At 45.2% G+C, this 23,705-nt stretch overlaps 2 protein-coding genes across 4 annotated transcripts in view; one reads left to right on the top strand and one right to left on the bottom strand.

The window, feature by feature from the left end:
- SLC25A21 (solute carrier family 25 member 21) overlaps positions 1 to 2,123 on the bottom strand; it is a 485,336-nt gene extending 483,213 nt beyond the window's left edge. Inside the window, exon 1 of the mRNA XM_068251900.1 lies at positions 1,991 to 2,123. The gene's annotated coding sequence lies outside the window, so the exon portion shown is untranslated. The remainder of the gene's footprint in view (positions 1 to 1,990) is intronic.
- A 67-nt stretch (positions 2,124 to 2,190) lies between these two features.
- MIPOL1 (mirror-image polydactyly 1) overlaps positions 2,191 to 23,705 on the top strand; it is a 528,027-nt gene continuing 506,512 nt past the window's right edge. For all 3 annotated transcript variants that reach the window (XM_068254025.1, XM_068254028.1, XM_068254026.1), the window contains exon 1: positions 2,191 to 2,312. The gene's annotated coding sequence lies outside the window, so the exon portion shown is untranslated. The remainder of the gene's footprint in view (positions 2,313 to 23,705) is intronic.

Below are 23,705 nucleotides of genomic sequence, written 5' to 3'. Positions count from 1 at the left end.
AAACTGTCATGTCCCAGTTGTGCAATTGGACTTTGGACACAATGTGGGCTGCACGACTGCTGTCTGGAATCTAGTCCTGATGTTAATTGACAGCTTTTTTTTTTTTTTTTCATTTTATGTCCACCAAATAATTAATTAGTATTTCCCTTTAAAAAAACATGATGCTACATGCATCATTTACCCTAAAAACCATTTTAAAGCTATTTAAAGGGCACTTCTGGGTTTTCTATCCGGATACCCGAATAGGTCGGGTACCCGCGGGTAATTTGGTTGGATATCTGGATCGGAACCGGATATCCGCAAGGTCGGATCCGGATACCCGGATCCGGATATCTGGGTACCCGGATCCGGGCGGGTAATAAAAAGCACTACCCGAGCATCCCTGTTTCCTGATTCAGTCCCATCAGTAACATTGAGCTGTGCCAAAAATGTGTGAGGATCTTGGCCCTTGAGGGCGGGAGTTGAGCATCCCTGGACTAAGTAGTTGAGTCGAGGAGTCGCAGCAAGTTTGGGTACCTCAAGGTTTCATTGGATGATTTTTGTACCGACTCCACATCCCTGAATTGTACGCACACCCCAAAAAAAATTGTATCACACAAAGATCGAACACAAAGTGTTGTATTTACATATTCATTCCTACTTCGTATTCATAAGCCTGGCATGCAGACCTTTCACTTGTTTGCGGAAGTGAACGGCTCCACCAGGAAGAGGCGTGGCCCGTCTCACTCAGACTGACACCAGCCAGGCAATGTAGAGTCAGACTGCCAATAACAAACTCTGCCTGCCCACCACTTCATCCTACCCGCCTACTGCTTCTTTCTTCCGGGCCTGCTAGTTGTGGGATTTCTGTTGTCAAGGTACTGGGGCCTCAGTTGCTAAAATGAGTGGGGTGTCCTATATTGCGATATGTAGTTGTGCCATGGGCCCATGACTGCCAAACCTGGGGCAGTCCCGGCCAAATCGGGACAGTTGACAGTCACAGTACCACTAGGGCAGTTTTTCTTAACATTATTACAGCATGTACCCTATTATGAAAGCTGGTGTTTGCAGAGTACCCCATATTGTGAATAACATCACATTAGGTACCCCTTGAAATGTATGTATTTTTTTAGATGTACTGTACTGTGTTAGCCATCAGTAAAAGCAAAAAGTTTGGACTGAGGATTATACCATTTATTGTCTAACTTAAAAAAATAAGGTTAAGCTTTCGGCTAATCAGCCTTCTTCAAAGTCTGAAGCAGGTTTATTTGCCGAAAGCTTACTCTTTTTCTTTTAATGGTAACATGAGGCAAATAAAAACAGATTTACTTACCTGGGGCTTCCTCCAGCCCCTGGAAGCTTGTGTCCCTCGCCGCAGCTCCACTCTCATTGGGTATCCAGGGGTCACCTCCGTAGCAGCTGCCAACCTGGCGAGGCTATCGGCTACTGTGCATGCACGCGGCCGCACTGCTCATAGTCCCACTCTCGCAGGCACAGAACTACTACAGTACGCTCCTGGCGATGGGGAACGTGTACGTGAGTAGAAGGGCTGCGCAGTAGCTGCCGACCTCACCAGGTTGTCAGCTGCTACAGAGGAAAGCCTGGGCGACCCGCTGAGAGCGTAGCTGCGGTGAGGGACACACAAGCTTCCATGGCCTGAAGGAAGCCCCAAATAAGTAAATTTGTTTTTAATTAGTTTGCCTGATGTTTACTTAGCCAATAAATGGTAACATCCTGATTCAAAACTTGTTGCTATGAATAGTGTATAAATGTGTTAGAAACATTCCTTTATGGTTTAAATTGACAAAAAGTACCTATCCAGACCTATTTATACATAATGAATCATTATTTTAAACCCTATAACAAGTCCAAGTCCCCCCTGAATCTAACCCAAGTACTTGGGGTACACGTACCACGTGTTGAGAACCTATGCATCAGGGCACTGGAGAATAACCTGCCTTCTCACTACAGTATGAAAGGGGAAAGAAAAACAAACAAACACTGCCTTTACCTTTAAGGCAGAGAGAAGGGGAAGTGATGCAGCCAGCAAACCCTGCTGTGTGTGTCTGGCAGTCGCCGGAGACTCCAGCCTGCTTTATGTGACAGGAGGGGGAGGAAGGCTGAGAGCTCTGCATGCGAGAGCAGTGACTTCCTACTGTAGATCACATGGGCTTGCGTCCCAAGCTGTGGAGCGCACACAGGGTCACGTGGTTCAGGCACCTGGGAGCGAGACGGAAGAAGCTGGGGAAGGTAGTTACTGCAGGACCTGGAGAGGATGGACTATGCCTCATATAACGGAGCCTGAGCTGTCAGCTGAAGGATGAAGAAGAAAGGTGAGAGCCATCACACTGAACACTTTGCAATCATAAAAAGTTTTTCAGAGCAGCCATAAAAAGGGGGAAAAGTTAATTTAGATCAAACTCCCACCATTACCTCATGCACGGGGGTCCCTGAATAATTTGATATTGCAAAACAATAGGGCTGCAACCAAGAGAGCCTTAATCTGGCTGGGATGCTGCAGGAACATCAGCAATGTCGCAGTAAAAAGTAAAAATTGATGGTGATGAAACTTTTAGGCTACGTTCACAGTGGTGCGGCGTACCAGTTGTATTGTAACGTGGCTTTCCGCATTGCAATTCGCCACCCATAGAAGTTTACAGTGCGGTGGCCTATAACGGTGTGTGGCATCCCAATGCACTTCATGCAGCGTGGGACCCTTAAAATGCATGTTAACGATGGCAGTGAAGCATACTTTTCATTGACTGTATGCGACGGAACGTGTGGGTAATGTGCAGAGCCACTTTCCTGTTGAGTTCCCACTGTTACAGGTAACACAACACACACACTGTGAACCTAGTCTAAAGGATATCTTAGCGTTGTTCAAACTTTGAAGAGACTCTGTAACAATTTTCAGCCGTATTTCTTCTATCCTCTAAGTTCCTCTACCTGTTCTAATGTGGTCTGGCTTACTGCAGCCTTTTCTTTTTGCACTGTCTCTGTAATATATCTAATCTTCTTTGCTTTGTCAAGCGTTGTCGACCCAGAGAGAGAGGAATGCACTGCCTCTGCTGTGATAGGGAGAAGTTATGCACTCCCCCTCCACGCCCCCTGCAGGCTCTGTTTGTGTGCTTTGTTTATCCCTTACAGACAGGTATCTGCTCACAATTTCAGCTTGTCTGAGGGGGGAGGGAGCTGCCCTTGCTGAGAAACTCTGAGAAACCCTGACTGGAGTGCAGAAAATATACTATGTAATAAGAACTTGTAGTATACTGTAACATGATGCGTGTGTGTGTGTATGTATGTATATACATACATACATACATACATACATACATACATACATACATACATACATACATACATACATACATACATACACACACACACACCACTTCCTGGTTAGCAGCCATGTGTTTTGTTTGTAAACACTGCCTAAAACTGGCAATTAAAAGCCAGGATCACGGCGGGGAGTGGTGGAAAGGGCAAAAAGGGATCCGTGAGATAACAGTGACTCGATTGGCATGTTTTTTACTGTACAAATCAGACAATACAGATTCTCTTTAAAAACAGGGGGAGCAGGCATGTGTAGGAGGCTCTCCTCATGCCCACCCCTTTCGCCTCCGTCCCCCACCATTATGTTCTAATGGCCCCCGAAAACTACTTCCTTGTCGGGTGGGTCAGTGAGCAGTGCACAGGCACTGCCCGACAATGCGGATCCTTGATTGTGAGGCTGAGAGCGCTCTGCACATGCGCACTACGTAGTCATGGCGCACTGTTCACCCACACTCCCGACCACGAGGTAGTTTTGAGGGCCCAATAGAACATAGCGGAGGAGAACGGGGGGAGCAGTGGGCATGAGGAGAGCCTCCTACAAATGCCTGCTCCTCATGCTTTTTAAATTTTGATCTGCGCCAAAGTATCCTTTAAGCTTCTACACTGTGCCCATTGTTTTGCAATGGACAGTATCCTAGCTTCATAACAAAATGCAGTAAGGCATGCTTTCAATGGTACTGTATGAATCAGCAGCATTGTGATTGTATCGCAACATGCATTGTGTGAAAGCAACCTAAAGACCTGTTTGGAGGTTGGGGGGAAAAATGAGAATGCTTTTGGCCAAGTGACACGTGCCACGTGCCAATTGCCACGTGTCGAGTGACAGTCCTAGTTGTGCGGTTAGACTTTGGACACAATGTGGGCTGCACGACCACTGTCTGGAACCTAGGGCTGATGGATTTTAAGTCCCCACATAATCAATTAAGTGTTTTCCTTTAAAAAAAAACATGACGCTACATGCCTCATTTTCCCTAAAAAATGTTTTAGAGGCAATTTAAAGCCCACTTCCGTTTTTTCTATTCGGATATCCGAATCCACCCGGATAATGCGTTCGGATATCCGCATGAACGCGGATATCTGAAAGTTCGGATTTGGATATCCGATCTGGATATCTGGGTATCCGGCACAATTCGGATTTTGAAAAGGGGTATCCGAGCACCCCTGGATTAGTGCTTTGTGACATGGTGCATTATCCTGCTGGAAGTAGCCATCAGATGATGGGTACATGGTGGTCATGAAGGGATGGACATGGTCAGAAACACTGCTCAGGTAGCCCGTGGCATTTAAACGATGCCCAATTGGCATTAAGGGGCCTAAAGTGTGCCAAGAAAACATCCCCCACACCATTACACCACCACCACACCACTACACCACCAGCCAGCACAGTGGTAACAAGGCATGATGGATCCATGTTCTCATTCTGTTTACGCCAAATTCTGAGACTCATCAGACCTGGCAACATTTTTCCAGTCTTCAACTGTCCAATTTTGGTGAGCTTGTGCAAATTGTAGCCTCTTTTTTCCATTTGTAGTGGAGATGAGTGGTACCCGGTGGGGTCTTCTGCTGTTGTAGCCCATCTGCCTCAAGGTTGTGCGTGTTAAGGCTTCACAAATGCTTTGCTGCATACCTCGGTTGTAACGAGTGGTTATTTCAGTCAACGTTGCTCTTCTATCAGCTTGAATCAATCGGCCCATTCTCCTCTGACCTCTAGCATCAACAAGGCATTTTCACCCACAGGACTGCCACATACTGGATGTTTTTCCCTTTTCACACCATTCTTTGTAAACCCTAGAAATGCTTGTGTGTGAAAATCCCAGTAACTGAGCAGATTGTGAAATACTCAGACCGGCCCGTCTGGCACCAACAACCATGCCACGCTCAAAATTGTTTAAATCACCTTTCTTTCCCATTCTGACATTCAGTTTAGAGTTCAGGAGATTGTCTTGACCAGGACCTCGCCCCTAAATGCATATAAGCAACTGCCATGTGATTGGTTGATTAGATAATTGCATTAATGAGACATTTAACAGGTGTTCCTAATAATCATTTAGGTGAGTGTATAAACTGGCTCACAAATGCCATCGCAGGTACTCTTTAAGAACTGATTCAGGTTAAGAACGAACCTATAGTCCCTATCTCGTTGGCTAATTGGGGACTACCTGTATCTCTTCCTGTAATTGAGCTTCAAATGTTATTAGCATGATATTTCTGCACAGAGCTAATACATTTTCCCAGTGCTTTATAGAGTACATTGTACTAGTCATGTTACCAGCTGTCCCTCAGAGGGACTTGCTATCTAATGCCATATTGTAGGGACAGTTTAGGGGAAAGCCATATGTTTATGTGAGAGGAAACCTCTATTAATGTACCACTAGAGGACCACTGAATATAAGGTCAGAAGGGGCCAGACTTTAAAGGACCACTATCGTGAAAAAAGTAGGCAGTTAAGATCTGACAGAACTGACAGGTTTTGGGCCAGTCCATCTCTTCATGGGGGATTCTCAGGGTTTTCCTTGTTTTCAACAATATTTCCTGAACAACAGTTGCAAAGTCTAACTGACAAAACAGTGTGCAAGTTAGTTAATAGGGAGGCTGGCTGGTGTCTTACAATTTTGGCAGTTAAACTGCTGTCCAGAAAATGCTGTTGAAAACAAAGAAAACCCTACAGAACAGAGAGGTTTTGGGCCAGTCCATCTCCTCATGGGGGATTCTCAGGGCCTGAGCCCAGTGACTCATGTTGTGTCCACTTTTTAGTTACACATCAATGTTGGAGATGCTGAAAAGCGGACAGAAGTGGATACAACTGCGCCAGTGGGCTTAGGCCCCGAGAATCCCCCATGAGGAGATGGACTGGCCCAAACCTGTCGGTTCTGTCAGATTTGAACTGCCTACTTTTTTCGCGATAGTGGTCCTTTAACTCCATCTGTTGATACACCAGATTTGTAAGTCCTCTCAAACTCATTGCCCCCCCACCCCCTTCCTTTTTCCTGGCCTGCAAAAATTGTCTCCATCTTGTGCAGCACAGCCACCCCTCCTTCCCTCCCCATAGTAGTGGTAAGCACCACCTACCTGTAGCCAAGCAACACCTCTGTCTGCGCTCGTGTCCAGAAATCTTGCCCTAGGGATGAAGCTGGGATTCCTTTGGACCACAGTTATGGTGCATGTGTCCACTCCACCACTCTTACCCATGCTTTGTTCTGTGAATATGAATAAACTAAGTATAATAAACGTGGTTACAATAAAAGTGCTAGTGACAATTACAAGTGTGGATGGACTGGCTTAAGTTTTAGAAGGGCCAACATTGAATAAAATAGACAGTTAAAATGCAACCCATTTCTCGGCACTAGGTTCCTACTTCATCAGGCTACAAATGCATTTTGGAAAGCTAAAGCTATAGTTTATCTCAGGGCCCGTTTCCAAAGGCGCACTTTCCGTGCCGAATCTGCAGAGTTTCCCCGCAGGCAAATTGCGCAGGGAAACTCTGCCATAGGGTAGAATGGCGGCGCCGGCCAAATCGCTTGCGCTAGCGATTTGGCCAACATTACCATCCAAAATGGTGCAGGAGGCTGCGAATCCCATAGCCGTACATGGCATGGGTGATAGGATTCGTCTGCGTACTCGCAGACCAGGAAGTGATGCCGCGCATCTTGCAGACGCGTGCATCACAAGTGGAAACGGGCCCTTAGTCTTCAGTGTTTTACCTGAAAGGAACGAATGGTATCCGGTGGAAGAAATTCGGGTGACGAACCTCAGGGACCAGGATGGGAAAAAGAAAGAAGCGGAGAACGCCAGGAGCATCAAACAGTGTAGTATTTTCAGGCAATGGGATAAGGAATTAGACAAATACTACTTACAAAACTAGGCTGCTGATTGGCAACCACAATATCAGTCATGTGGAAAATACCGTCTCCACGCATAGGAAATCTTCTCCAGGAATGCATGCACATGTATACGCAGTAGCCCAGACTGATATCCCTACTGAGCCTATTACCAGGGCTGATCGCGGCTGAACAGCAGACTGCGGGAGGACGGCGAGGTACTCACACGTGTTTATGCTGCAGGAGGAAGCAGCGGGTAAGTATCGGTTCTTCTTATATTTATAGCTCTGGTACACTATAATATGTAATTTTTTACCACCCTGAGTGGAGGGTTCTTCACTTGATTTTTAACCTGAGTGTGGTTGCCTACTGCCTGCCTACTGTGTGCCCACTGCCAGTATCTGGACTGGTGCACTTTTTATACTTACTGTTTGAAAATGGAGCCATTTTTTAAATCCGTGTCTGACTAAAGCACAAGGGGTGATTTATAACACTTTAATGTGTTTTGTTGTGTTTTTTTTTTTGGTTTGATTTTTTTTTTTATAGTTGGGCTCTAAGCTTATCTAACACACACATATCCACTTAAAGAGAAACCGTGACCAAGAATTGAACTTCATCCCTATCAGTAGCCGATACCCTATTTCTCATGAGAAATCTATTCCTTTTCACAAACTAATCGTCAGGGGGCTCTGTATGGCTGATATTGCGGTGACACCCCTCCCACATTAAACTATGAGGACCATGGTCCTGGCAGTTTCCTGTTTGTGAACCTCGTTGCATTGTGGGAAATAGCTGTTTACAGCTGCCAAAAAAGCAAGCAGCAGCTACTTCCAGTGACATCACCTGCCAGCAGTAAAAATGTCACCATGTGGTAAATGTCAGAATGTAAATCAGGGAGAGAAAAGATTTTACAATGGGCTAACACCGACTAAATCATTTATACATACTTATTGTAAAAATGAAGCACTTTTTTAATTACATTATTTTCAGTGGAGATCCTTCTTAAAGAGAAACTCTGACCAAGAATTGAACTTTATCCCAATCAGTAGCTGATACCCCCTTTTACATGAGTAATCTATTCCTTTTCACAAACAGACCATTAGGGGGCGCTGTATGACTGATATTGTGGTGAAACCCCTCCCACAAGAAGCTGTGAGTACCGAGGTACTTCTGGCAGTTTCCTGTCTGTGAACCTTGTTGAATTGTGGGAAATAGCTGTTTACAGCTGTTTCCAACTGCCAAAAAAAGTATGCAGCAGCTACATCACTTGCCAACAGTAAAAATGTCACCATATGATAAATGTCAGAATGTGAATCAGGGATTTAAAAGATTTTACAATGAGCAAGCACTAGGCCTGAAAGATAAATCGAATTTAAACCGAAATCGCGATCACCAAGATCACAATTTTGGAATCGTCAAAGTGGCGAGTATCGTGATGATGTCATTTCTGCATAGGGGAAGTTTGAAAAAGCGGCTTCATACTCCCCGAACCCGCCACCTCTCCCCCCCACCCCAAGTCCAGACGAGTGCGGCCCGCGGCATCTGCAGTGTTGGACATACTTTCTGCAAAAACAAACACTGTCTAGCATCCATCGCCGGCTGCCGGCTCATGTGCACAGCATACTTCCTAGTTTCTGTGTGTCACATGACATACAGGAAGTATGCCGTGCATTAGATCCTGCAGGAGAATAAGTGGATAGACGGGCATTGCTGGACTCTTCCTGGAAGGTATGTTCAGAACTGCCGCAGCTTGGGGGACAGAGGGGCCACAGAGAAAGACCCAAAGCGGGGACATAGAGACACACAAAGGGCCACAAAGGGGGCACAAAAATACAAAATGAGGACACAGAGAGACACAGGGGGTGCACAAAGAGAGACGGGACAGAGAGACACAGGGATCAAAGCTTGATTTGAAGAAAATTGTGAATCAAATCGAAATCATGATTTCGAACAGAAATCGCTTAATTCAATTTTTCCTAAAATCTTTCAGGCCTAGCAAGCACTGACTAAATCATTTATACAAACTTGTTAAAATGAAGCACTTTTTTTTATTACATTATTTTCACTGGAGTTCCTCTTTAAAACCCAATTTTCCCAAATGGTAGTGAGGAAGCAGCCAGTTTCTCATCAGAAACCGCCTCCATTTTCACACTATATTTCATAGCACAGTTGTAATCTGTCCAATCCAAGTCCGTGAGATTCTGTGTATTGATACATCACTAAGTTTGTTTGCTCAGGTGTGTGCCTGATAATACACCTTCCTTCACACTGCACAGTGTCACCATTTCAGCAGTTGCTGATTCTAGTGGCAGTAGTTACTCGCTATTCAAAAGGTGTTTGATTAACAGTACTTAAGAATCATATCCTGTTGCACAAAAATAACAAATGTCAGCTAAAGTATACATGTATTCCATGTGAACGTCCCGTCTGATGGAAGGCGAGCAGTTGGGCTTTATTTACTTAGTAGATTGTAGTGTCTTGACCATTGTGTATTTGATAACATAAGGATACATTGTAAGCTTAAAGGAATTTTCCGCCTTTTTAGATAACTTTAATCACTGGCTTATAGATTTTCATTCAGAAATAGTATTATGCCTGGTACACACTATGCAATGTCCCGTCAGAGAGTCAAATCGATTATTTCCGTTGTCCAATCGGATTTCTGATAATTTTTCTGATTGATTTTCTGATCACTCAGTTACAAAATCGATCAGAAAAACGATTGGAAATCACATCGGAAATAATCGATTCGACCCATTTATCTAAGAGGAAATTGCATGGTGTGTACCAGGCATAAGTTAGCCTGGAGTTGAACTATTTAGTGTGATTTATATCTTCCCGAGACTCCATGGGTAAGGACCCTTCACCAGACAATGATGCTTTCCTGTCTCCTGTACAGTTATCTCTGCAGCTTCAGAAGGAAAGTTCTATGTCCTGCACAAACTGGAACTTCAGTGACAGGAATGTGAACGCACTGATTTTAATGTGGCCACCCTTAACCCTCCTGACGGTCTATTAGAAACCGCCAGGGGGCAGCGCAGCAGTTTTTTTTTTTTTTTTAAATCATGTAGAGAGCCTAGGGCTCGCTACATGATAGCCGCTGTGCAGCGGCATTCAAAGAACGGGATTTCCTGGAGAGCTTCCCTGTCGCCATGGTGACAGGCGGGATGACGTCATCGACGTCGTGACGTCAAAGGGAGTCCTGATCCACCCCTCAGCGCTGCCTGGCACTGATTGGCTAGGCAGCGCACGGGGTCTGGGGGGGGGGGGTGGAGGCGCGGCGATGGGCGTGTAGCGGCAGTGATCGGAATGCACACGTAGCTAGCAAAGTGCTAGCTGCGTGTTGAAAAAAAAAAAAATTATGTAAATCGGCCCAGCAGGGCCTGAGAAATCCTCCTGCGCGGCATCGCCCGAGCTCAGCTCGGGCCCACCGCCAGGAAGGTTAAAGGACATCTGATGTGATATACTGAGATAGACCTGTGTATATACTGTGCCAAGCACACAAATAACAATGCTGTGTTCCTTTTTTTCTTTCCTTGCCTGAAAGAGTTAAACATTTAGGTATGAACGTGACAGTTTCTGCCTGGGTCGGGACTGGGTCGGACTATTGCATAACGCTCACTGATGAGGAATTACAGTCATAAATCTTTTTTTCCTGGCAGTAAATGGCTTCCGAGAGCAGGAAAGAGATAAAAAGGGTCATTAGTTCATAGATTTTTAGCTCTGGCATACTTGAATGAAGGTGTCATTGAGCAGAAATGATAAAACCGGAATAACTAAAAAAGTAGATTTAGATTTAAATTTAAAATAAAACTGAGGGATGTCTTAAAACATCATTTTTAGGAGGAGGAGAATAGATGCTATTGTTTATCTCATCAGTTTATTTTCACCTTGGATGTCCTTTAAAGTGTACCCGAGCTGAAGATCGGATCAAAAAGAAAATACTTGCCTATGAAGAGGGAAGCCTCTGGATCCCGTAGAGGTTTCCCGCTGCGTCCTCCGGTCACCCGTCGCCGCTCACTGACCCCCCAATGATTTCCAACAAGGGCTTGTCATTAATCTGGTCGGGCCGCATTCCAGTTCAGGCACAAACGCAGCCTTACCCGTGTCACTGCACAGGTGCGGCCGTGAATGTGTGTATGCACAATTAGACTCTGCAGTTGTTGTTTAGGAATCACAGCGTTTAGTCTTCTTGTACAATCCTGATCTCTGCTTACATTGCTTCTGAATGGAGCAGGTCAGAGGAGCGCTCTGCTAGTGTTACAGGAAATTGATCATATTTACATTATTCCAGTATCAAAAAAGGCAGATTTGAGGGTTATCTTTCAGTTTCCTTGACCCTCACAGATCAGGGGTTTTTGGCACATGGACGCCCAGCTCTATTAGGCTCCACCATAGATCGGAGCACAAGGTGCTTACTTTGTTTTTACAGTTCCTCTTTAACGCAGTCTTAAAGTGGAATGAAACCCAGCATTTCTTCTTTGCGCAAAAAAATTAGTTACAGCATATTATATACAACCAGCATTTTTTTTACTATAACAGCATTCAAAGGGCTACACACAAGGCTTGAGGGCTCGTTCCTACTATCGCGAATCCGCATGCGTCTTGCGTATGCGGATTTGCATAGACAATATAAGTGAATGGGCCTGTTTCCACTTATGCGTCTGCGGGAGCGTTTTATTGGGCGGAGAAAATCTGCACGGAACACCCTGCAGAATTCGCCTGCGTGTGGAATGCAGGCGAATCGCACACAATATATTTCAGTGTTCTCCCCAGAATTTTTTTCCAGCCGGGTGGCATAAAATAGTAGCCGGGTGGCATGAAAAAGTAGCCGGGTGGGGCGAGTTGAAGATGCAGGGCAACTGTGCTTACAGCATAGGAGGTGGTGAGGAGGTGAGCCGATGACAGCCGGGTGGTCACCAAATCTAGCCGGGTGGAGCACCCGGCTAAAAGAGCCTGGGGAGAACACTGCATTTAATAGGATAATCGCATGCGTTTTCCCCATGCGTTTTTTGCCGCGAATTCGCATAGGTACCAATGTAAATTCACACAGGCAGTGACATGGTTAAAATCGCATATACCCTCACCTATGCGAATTTGCGGCAAAAAAACGCATGGGGAATCGCATCCGCATGCGATTTCATCAGCGGTGGAATCCAGGCGATTCCGCACTGCAATAGTGGAAACGAGCTCTGAAAGTTCAGTGCAGAGAAATCTGGACGCATCAGAAGTGTAGATAATGTTGTCTTGTGTTTACTTAATTGTATCAAGTGAGGAATGTGACTGATTCTCTGACTGTGCAGAAGCTCCTGGACACAGACAGACACTCAAAGCATTTCTGCTTTCAATACATAATGAATAAAACCAATCAGGCAGGGCTGGATAGCCCATAGGGAACAGAGCAAAGGGACAGAACCAATTTGTGCCCACCAAACTAGTCGCCACCCAGCGACGGCGAACACACAACGGCGGAAACGAAGTAGGAAACGCAATCGCAAGAATGGCGATTGCCAATAGCGACACAAGACTGAGCAGGACAGAGCACAAGGGTAGCAAAGGCACAGCAAATCATACAAAGAGAAAGATAAAGAAAATAACAAACGCTAGCTGAATGCGAACACCACACTCATTCGCAACAGTGCACGCGTTCGTGCGCGGTCTCCGCGTGTTACGCACAACAGAGACAAGCACGCCTAACTAACCAAAGACAGACAAACACGAAACGGAGAACGCGAGCGCTTGCTTAACGGTTACCTCACCGAGCCTACAGCAAGCGTTCGTATCAGACAAGACAGACAAACGTAAAACAGGAACTAGGCATAAAGGACCCACCACTCTTCCGTCACAGCAAGTGTGATCCAAGCAGAAACACAGATCAGAAAGATCCACAGCCGCTACCGCTAGCGGTTAGTGCGATCCAGGAAGACAGATCAGAAGGATCCACAGCACCAGCTCCAGAGACTAGTGCGATCCAGGAAGACAGATCAGAAGGATCCACAGCACTAGCGCAAGGCGAGTGCGATCCATGGAAGACAGTTCAGAAGGATCCACAGCACTAGCGCAAGGCGAGTGCGATCCAGGGAAGACAGATCAGAAGGATCCACAGCACTAGCGCAAGGCGAGTGCGATCCAGGGAAGACAGATCAGAAGGGGCTACCCGTAACAACCGCTGTTCCGGTTAGCACCCAGACACACAGAACGACTTCCTATCGACCACCACTGGGACAGGACAGTCGCAACAGACAAACAAACAGACAAGTAATCCTAACGGCACTAAAGAAACTGCCTAGTGCAGTCCCCAGAATTACTCTAAGATAACTTCAACAAGAAGTAGCATGGCTGACACTCACTAGGAGTGTGTACTACAAACCCTGAAGGAATGACCAGCAAAGGACTGTGGGTAATCCCAACCTTTATACTGCCAGTCATCACAGGAGGCAGGTAGGGGATTTGCATAACGAATGTATGCAAATTCCTCAGCAGCAAGCTGCAATACTGACAAAAGGTCTCTTTTAAAGAGACCTGCAGAATGCAGACCTGAACAGTGGTCAAAAAGCTGCCTGTCTGCACAGGCAGCTGAGCAGATTCTCACAGTACCCCCCCTTCTAGGGTCGAATTCCAGACGACCCTCAAAACTGATATCTCCAAACCACTTTAACAGAAGACTTATGAAGGTCGGGACAGCCCGACAAGGTCCAATTCCAGAGTCAGTCCACCCGAAACCGACCTCATCGGAAACAGAAGCCACCGAAACATGCCCATCAGCACTACAAGTCTCAGCGTAACACCCATCAGGACTGTGGATACCAGAGAAGAAGCCATCGACACCCTCCAGACAATACCCACCACCTTCCAAGGAGCGTCCGAAAATACCAAATCTGCCACAAAACCTGTTCGAAGTGTCTCTTTCAAAACAAAAGCCGCTGTTGATCGTATTCAGGGTACCAAGCAAAACTTCTCTCGGAATCTCCCAGAACGCCTTGAAGCTCCGCAGAGATTCCAAGAAGCCAGAACGCTCACCAGGCTCACATGGAGAGCTACCAAGCACCCCCATGGAACCTATGACAGTTCCAGATTCAGAATTAGCAGGACACCCATCAAGATCAGGACTTTCAGGGACCACTTCTGGGCATGCAAGCAGGCAGGCTAAATCAGAACATGTCTTCACCTAGGAAGCATCTGAGTACGCTGGTAACCGAGGCACACTTGGGCTTTCTGGGTCACAGAGCACACTGGGGTACACCAGCACAGGAGAAACCTCAGGACATGTCGGGGAACTGCCAACCTCCGAGTCCGGCACGACCAAAACCAGGACCGGGCAGAAAATCATCACGAGTAGAGGTCACAGGTACTGGTATTTCAAAAGAAGACTCGGTCTCAGGCTTAGAGATCTCAATGACTGTAATGGTATCTGACAGAAATTCATCATTGACTACCCATGACTGAAGCTCCACCAGAGCTGAAAAGGTAGCCAGCAAGGCAGCAATGCCTACGGAAGAGGGCAACATCTCAGAAGGACTTGGGGGGCAGGAAACATCTCCTACAAGTTCTGCACCCTTTGGGAGGAACTCGGAGACCTCCAGAACATCAAACAAGACCTCAGGAACATCATTTTTCAAGTTTTCTGAGAAGGATTCTGAACTATCCATGTTACAGGGCAAAACTGGAACTTTATTTTGTGAACAGGGCAGATGTCCCAGGAATGCTTCCACCATAACCTGAGACTGAACTTCATCATAATTAGCGGGATGTACAGGAATATTTACTGGAACACACACTGACTCCCTAACTTCATTCTCACTGTACCCAGAATTCTGTGTGGCAGTCAAACTAGCTTGTAACTCCAAAACTGCAGAAAAACAGGTGAGTATAGTGGCAATACCTAGACGAGCCTCTAGGGACACTGCAGGGGATTCTAAGTAAGGCCACATTGACTCATCCAGAGTACAGGGTGCAGAATCAGCACTTCCCTCAGAGCAAGATAGGGGCTCACAAACGTCAGTGTGAAAGGAAAACATGTTTTCATTCATGGTACAGGGCAGGTTCAGAGAAAGCGTCTCTGAATAAGGCAAAGAAGGTTCAGCATCAGATTCGCAAAACCGAAGTGCTGTCTCACTCTTAGATTCGGCTAACAATGTCGAATCCGTGGAGTCAGAACGCAAAACCTGTGAATCAAAAATCACTTTAGGTTGTGAAACTGATGCTTCCATAGCGCAAACCTCCGCGATCTGCGAAGCAGACAGTAAGGTGTTTAGGACAGAAACACTGGAGCAACTGTCACCAGGCAATGGGCCCTTACAGGTGTGAACAGGGTGAGACAGAGACTCATTAGCAGAAGAAATAGCGACATCAACAGGATAAACTTTATTAGGCATATTAATTTTACTTTTGACGCTGCATAGTCGAGAAATTTTCCCCATAGCAGGGTCAAAGACGAAAAATCTCAAAGATCTGTTTCTAAATGATAAAGGATCCCACACATCCTTGAGGAAACCGGCAGACTCATGCCGATCACAATCTGCAGGAACATCCGAGAAACCGGCATCAGATCGCACAGATTCAGACTGCACACTGTCAGGAGCGAATCCTTCAGGATTCGCACAGGAATCAACCACAGCGGCACACTCATTCATTTCAGATTGCACAAAGTCAAAACTCTCATGCTTTACCCCAGAAAGGCAGGAACAATCATCCGACAACGATGTCTCTTTATTGGAATCAATTGGTTGGTGTGTGTGCGCAACTCATCCAAAATCGTCTGCCACACATAAATCACCAGATCCACATCACCCTCGTCACATTCATCAGAATCAATCAAAAGGTACATGGAATCGAGACAATCATTCAAGACATCCTCGCTTTTTGCGATGTAAAAATCGCAAAAGGCTTTCCAATCAAAATCGAATTCTTCCAGCAAGGCCCCAACATCCCAGGAAGCAAATGGGGGTTCAAACAGGCCAGTATCCAGATAATCTCCATATGGGTGGAGTTCAGGAACAAGAACAGATTTTTTAACTGCTTTAATATAGTGTGCGATCCTACCTATAATAGGATCCACATACGCTTTTGTCTCAGGCAATGACATCTGAAGCAAATCAAAGGTTCCCTCTGCCCTGGGAATTTTGGTTTGGCTGGTCATTCTGTAACTAATGTGGAATCGTCTCCGTGGTCAGCGCACCAGGCGTGCGCTGACGCGGCGGATTTCCTCCACAAGCGTATAGTTAAGGACACCCAGGCTAGGTGCTATGCTCCCGCAGAGGGCAATTCCCACCGGCAGATGGCGCTGTGGAGTGCAGGCGAACACAGCCGCTGCACAGCCACAGATGCCAAATGAGAATTGTACAGATCCAGGACAAGGTACAATCAGGCAGGGCTGGATAGCCCACAGGGAACAGAGCAAAGGGACAGAACCAATGTGTGCCCACCAAACTAGTCGCCACCCAGCAACGGCGAACACACAACGGCGGAAATGATGTAGGAAACGCAATCGCAAGAATGGCGATTGCCAATAACGACACAAGACTGAGCAGGACAGAGCACAAGGGTAGCAAAGGCACAGCAAATCATACAAAGAGAAAGATAAAGAAAACAACAAACGCTAGTTGAACGCGAACACCGCACTCATTTGCAACAGTGCACGCGTTCGTGCGCAGTCTCCGCGTGTTACGCACAACAGAGACAAGCACGCCTAACTAACCAAAGACAGACAAACACGAAACAGAGAACGCGAGCGCTTGCTTAACGGTTACCTCACCGAGCCTACAGCAAGCATTCGTATCAGACAAGATAGACGTAAAACAGGAACTAGGCATAAAGGACCCACCGCTTTTCCGTCAGAGCAAGTGTGATCCAAGCAGAAACACAGATCAGAAAGATCCACAGCCGCTACCGCAAGCGGATAGTGCGATCCAGGAAGACAGATCAGAAGGATCCACAGCACCAGCTCCAGAGACTAGTGCGATCCAGGAAGACAGATCAGAAGGATCCACAGCACTAGCGCAAGGCGAGTGCGATCCATGGAAGACAGATCAGAAGGATCCACAGCACTAGCGCAAGGCGAGTGCGATCCAGGGAAGACAGATCACAAGGATCCACATTACTAGCGCAAGGCGAGTGCGATCCAGGGAAGACAGATCAGAAGGGGCTACCCGTAACAACCGCTGTTCCGGTTAGCACCCAGACACACAGAACGACTTCCTATCGACCACCGCTGGGACAGGACAGTCGCAACAGACAAACAAACAGACAAGTAATCCTAACAGCACTGAAGAAACTGCCTAGTGCAGTCCCCAGAATTACTCTAAGATAACTTCAACAAGAAGTAGCATGGCTGACACTCTCTAGGAGTGTGTGTACTACAAACCCTGAAGGAATGACCAGCAAAGGACTGTGGGTAATCCCAACCTTTATACTGCCAGTCATCACAGGAGGCAGGTAGGGGATTTGCATAACGAATGTATGCAAATTCCTCAGCAGCAAGCTGCAATACTGACAAAAGGTCTCTCTTAAAGAGACCTGCAGAATGCAGACCTGAACAGTGGTCAAAAAGCTGCCTGTCTGCACAGGCAGCCGAGCAGATTCTCACAAGAACCTAATATTTCCACATACTTCATTTCTTAAGTTTTAAAAGAATGTTTCCTGGTGTTGTTTTTGAGAAATTCATAATTACTTTAACAGTGCCCAGTGTGTCGCAATCCTTTTTGTTTGATTCCATGTTTTAACCCCACCCCTTTTCCTCTGAATACTTGGTTAGAATTCACAGCACATTACACACTTTACATTCTGTAGCAGTGTAGTGGATTGTTTATTCAAAGGTTTTTTTCATTATAAGAGCTGGTGTGAAATACACAACTGGGTGCAAGTCTGAAGTAGGGAAAAAACAGATACTCACCTATGGAGAGGAAAGGCTCTGGGTTCAAAAAGCCTTCCCATTCCTCTCGTGGCCCCCTCGTTCTAGCGCAGTCACCCTTTTTTTTTAGTTTTCACTTCAGACTTTTAGCCTGCTTACACACTAAGACGTTACAGGCGCACGTTAGTGCAGCCTGTAACGCTCCCCCAACGCACAGCAATGTAACACAAGTGGGCTGTTCACACTGCCCACGTTGCGTTACATGTAATGCTGCATGTTCTTCCGAAAGTGCAGCATACTATAGCGTTACAGCGGCTTAAGCCGCGTTAGACTGTTTGCACATGCTCAGTCATGTTGGGGAGGAGAGGAGAGCGGCCAGGCACATGGCTAATTAATATTCACTGCACGTTGTGACATGCAGTGTTTACTTCCTGGTACGGCCGCTCTGTGCGGCGATTGGCCGGCGGGACCACATGATGGCGCATGCGTCCAAGAGTACGCATCACGGATGCCAGAGTGAGCTGCACAACGCGGCTCACTCTGACGCCCACATCGAACAGCACCAGGCCTTGCGTTAGGTGCACGTTATGCGACCTTAACGTAGCACCTAACGCAACGTCTTGGTGTGCAAGTAGCCTTAGAGTTTTAAAGTGAACCCAAGGTGAAAATACAAAAACAACTACACATAAGTGTACATGTTAATATGTGCAACTCAGGTGGGTACAAGCACTGGTCAGATAAACATAACAAAACAAACAAACCACTACCAGTATATGCTGTTCAACCACCTTATTTATTGAAAGGTCAATTCACTAGGTCATCACAATGAGACCTATCAATCGTTATATATTTTGCACACAATTATAATGCATATTATAATTATAATTGACATTAACCATGTCAATTCCGCACATGGGGAGGAGCAGACACGGACCCCTACAGTGCCAAAAGATTAAAGCATCGAATATGCCGAGCAATTAGCATATTAGATGCTTTAATCTTTTGGCACTGTAGGGGTCTTTTTCTGCTCCTCCCCATGTGCGGAATTGACATGGTTAATTTGGTTGCAATCTAGGTCCTATACTGTGCGCAGTCCCCTGAGACATTCCTGTCTAGACATGGTTGGGGAATTCCCCGTATAATGAATATCTGTGCATTATAATTGTGTGCAAAATATATAACTATTGATAGGTCTCATTGTGATGACCTAAACAGCATATACTGGTAGTGGTTTGTTTGTTTTGCCAAGGTGAAAATAAACTGATGAGATAAACTATTATATTTATCCTCCTACTCCTCAAAATGACTTTTTTTAAGTATCCCAGGGTTTTCTTTTATATTTAAGAATTCACAAATAGGTTGAATTTTTTACTGTCTCTAATCAGTAGCAGTCTATTTACCATTTCAGCCCGCAGGGATTTTTCACCTTATGCATCAGAGCAATTTTCACCTCCCAATTATTCACTAATAACTTCATCACTACTTATCACAATTCATTGATCTATATCTTGTTTTTTCTGCCACTAATTAGGCTTTCTTTGGGTGGTACATTTTGCTAAGAATTATTTTTTTTATAAATGCATTTTAACAGGATTAATAAGAAAAAAATTGAAAAAATGTGTGATTTCTCAGTTTTCGGCCATTATAGCTTTAAAATAATTCACGCTACCATAATTAAAACCTATGTATTTTATTTGCCCGTTTGTCTAGGTTATGACACCATTTAAATTTTGTCCCTATCACAATGTATGGCGCCAATATTTTATTTGGAAATAAAGGTGTATTTTTTCCTTTTTGCATCCATCACTATTTACAACTTGATAATTTAAAAAATGTTCGTAGTATACCCCCTTCAAATGCATATAAAAATTTCAGACCCGTTAGGTAACTATTTATGTCCCTTGAGTTTTTTTTTCTCCTTATGCTTCTTGCTAAGGGGAAGCACAAGGGGGATGCGGACATTTTTACGTGCAGAAAGACTGAAGCCTCTAGTAAGAGCGCTTCGGTTTTTCTGCTGGGGACACGTATCGGTGATCGGGAACCATGTTCCCGTTTGCTGATCCCAGGGCTACCGGGGGACACCACGTGGGTGCACCCACGATTCGCACGCCGAAGCGCGGCACCGCAGCAGAGCAGCCGCCCCGGACTTGCTTCACGTCCGGGGCGGCAGAAATGGTTAAAGAGAATCTGTACTCTAAAATTCTTACAATAAAAAGCATACGATCCTATTCATTTTGTTCTCCTGGGCTCCTCCGTGCTGTTTCTGCCACTCCCTGCTGCAATCCTGGCTTGTAATTGCCAGTTTTAGGCAGTGTTTACAAACAAAAGACATGGCATGTGATAGGCTGAGAGGAGCTCAGTCTGTGACTCACACAGAGCCTGCAGGGGGCGTGGAGAGGGTGTTTATAACTTCTATCCTATCACAAGCAGAGCTGCACATTCCAGCCTGAGTGCCTGAGCCCGACAGACGACAGAAGATTAGATTGTATAACAGAGATAATACAGCCACTGTGCAACTAGGAAAGGCTGCAGTAAGACACACCACATTAGAACAGGTATAGGAACTTATAGGATAGATGAAATAGGGCTGAACATTTTGTTACAGAGACTCTTTAAGTGTCCCAGAGTGAAAATACATGAACTATTGACCTTGTCTTACCTCTCCCCTGTCCTCAGAAGTTGTATTCTGATGAAAAAACTTTTATGGTTGTAATTTGCTTATCAGTGAGGCTTGCTATATTCCTGACAAGCTACTGACAAGGCAGAAGCTGTCACTTCCTTGCATAGCAATTAACTCTTTCAGGCAGCAAAATAAAACAATTAAAACAGCCTGATTATTAATATGCTTTGCACTGTACATACACGTTTATCTCATGGAAAGCAATAGTATGGACATGCACACCTGAATAATGTGTGGTGTGCTAGCATCAGGGAAAATGATAAACCATTAAACACAAAAAGAAAGACGAATCCCTGATATAAAATTGCTGCACTACCATTCATGGTACAAAAAGAAGTTTATTGAAACATTAAACAGGTTTAATGTTTCAATAAACTTCTTTTTGTACCATGAATGGTAGTGCAGCAATTTTATATCAGGGATTCTTTTTTCTTTTTGTGTTTACACCGTTTATCTCATCATGTCACATATCGCCTCGGGTACACTTTAACCCTTATGATGGTTGCTTTCTTGCCGATTGTTTGTAGGCACAGACCAGGCCCGATCAGAACAGTGCAGTGCTGATCAGGCATTGGTCCGGTCATCCCAGCACACGGCAAGGTTATCAGCTCTCTGCAGGGATGACAGGTCAGGTGCCTGATCAGTACAGTAGCGTACCTTCAAATCCAGGAACAGCACAGTACAGAAGAACAGGAAATGTTCTGCTGAGAGACACTTACTGATAAAAATATAAGACATTCCCTGAAAATAAGCCCTAGCACATCTTTTAGAGCACAATTTAAAGAGGAGCTGTTAGGTATAAGGTCTCAGAGAAAAAAAACACATATATCAGTAGCTAAATATTGGCTGTACTTTCATTACATATACATTTCACTGTCCACGTTTGGATTTCACAGAATTGTTATATAGTATATGCAGAGAATGATGCTCCTGACAGCTCATGGCAGGTTCCATGTTTGTCTATCTCCTATGAAGCCAATTGTGTCATCATGTCCTCCCTGCTTCCTGATGATTCCACTCACAAAAAAGATCATAATGGACAACACTACTGTGCAGTGAACATTAATTAGCCATGTGGCTAGGAACAATAGCGGACTCATGCAGTATACTCTGCCCTGTGATTTTTCAGTGCTGTGAGCTGGGCTGCATTACAAGCTGCTGTAATATGAGCCTGTAACTTCGAGGGGAGGACCCAAGGTGGGGAGAAGTAGCCCCAGAATACTTTGCAGTATGTTATGCGGCCTCTCGTACTTTTAAGAGCTTGGGAATAACAGCCTTGCTGTTCAGCACACATCAAAAGTAAGAGAGATTTTGTAACTTCAGTATTGCCTTTTTGGCTTCCTTCTAAACTGTTTAACACAGGAGAATAGAGGTTTAAATTAGCTTTTGCAGCCTGACAGTTACTCTTTAATATATGACATTGTCTTATTTTCAGGGAAACGTGTACAGTGGGTTGCAAAAGTATTCGGCCCCCTTGAAGTTTTCCACATTTTATCATATTACTGCCACAAACATGAATCAATTTTATTGGAATTCCACATGAAAGACTAACACAAAGTGTTGTACACATGAGAAGTGGAACGGAAATCATACATGATTCCAAACATTTTTTACAAAGAAATAACTGAAAAGTGGTGTGTGCATAATTATTCGGCCCCCATTGATCTGAGTGCAGTCAGTTGCCTATAGACATTGCCTGATGAGTGCTAATGACTAAATAGAGTGCACCTGTGTGTAATCTAATGTCAGTACAAATACAGCTGCTCTGTGAGGGCCTCAGAGGTTGTCTAAGAAAATATTGGGAGCAATAACACCGTGAAGTCCAAAGAACACACAAGACAGGTCAGGGATCAAGTTATTGAGAAATGTATCGCAGGCTTAGGCTACAAAAAGGTTTCTAAAGCCTTGAACATCCCACGGAGCACTGTTTAAGTGATCATTCAGAAATGGAAGGTGTATGGCACAACTGTAAACCTACCAAGACAAGGCCATCCACTTAAACTCACAGGCCGAACAAGGAGAGCGCTGATCAGAAATGCAGTCAAGAGGCCCATGGTGACTCTGGACGAGCTGCAGAGATCTACAGCTCAGGTGGGAGACTCTGTCCATAGGACAACTATTAGTCATGCACTGTACAAAGTTGGCCTTTATGGAAGAGTGGCAAGAAGAAACGCATTGTTAACAGAAAGCATAAGAAGTCCCGTTGGCAGTTTGCCACAAGCCATGTGGGGGACACAGCAAACATGTGGAAAAAGGTGCTCTGGTCAGATGAGACCAAAATGAAACTTTTTGGCCAAAATGCAAAACGCTATGTGTGGCAGAAAACGAACACTGCACATCATTCTGAACACACCATCCCCACTGTCAAATATGGTGGTGGCAGCATCATGCTCGGGGGTGCATCTCTTCAGCAGGGACAAGAAAGCTGGTCAGAGTTGATGGGAAGATGGATGGAGCCAAATACAGGGCAAACTTGGAAGAAAACCTCTTGGAGTCTGCAAAAGACTTGAGACTGGGGCGGAGGTTCACCCTACAGCAGGACAATGACCCTAAACATAAATCCAGGGCAGCAATGGAATGGTTTAAAACAAAACATATCTATGTGTTAGAATGGCCCCGTCAAAGTCCAGATCTAAATCCAATTGAGAATCTGTGGCAAGATCTGAAAACTGCTGTTCACAAACGCTGTCCATCTAATCTGACTGAGCTGGAGCTGTTTTGCAATGAAGAATGGGCAAGGATTTCAGTCTCTAGATGGCAAAGCTGGTAGAGACATACCCTAAAAGACTGGCAGCTGTAATTGCAGCAAAAGGTGGTTCTACAAAGTATTGACTCAGGGGGCGTATAATTACGCACACCCCACTTTGCAGTTATTTCTTTGTAACAAATGTTTGGAATCATGTATGATTTTCGTTCCACTTCTCATGTGTACACCACTTTGTATTGGTCGTTCACATGGAATTCCAATAAAATGGATGCATGTTTGTGGCAGTAATGTGACAAAATGTGGAAAACTTCAAGGGGGCCGAATACTTTTGCAACCCAC

Source organism: Hyperolius riggenbachi, chromosome 9, assembly GCF_040937935.1.
Source record: "Hyperolius riggenbachi isolate aHypRig1 chromosome 9, aHypRig1.pri, whole genome shotgun sequence".
In the NCBI taxonomy this organism is placed as follows: Eukaryota; Metazoa; Chordata; class Amphibia; order Anura; family Hyperoliidae; genus Hyperolius; species Hyperolius riggenbachi.
This window is presented reverse-complemented; position numbering and strand designations above follow the sequence as displayed.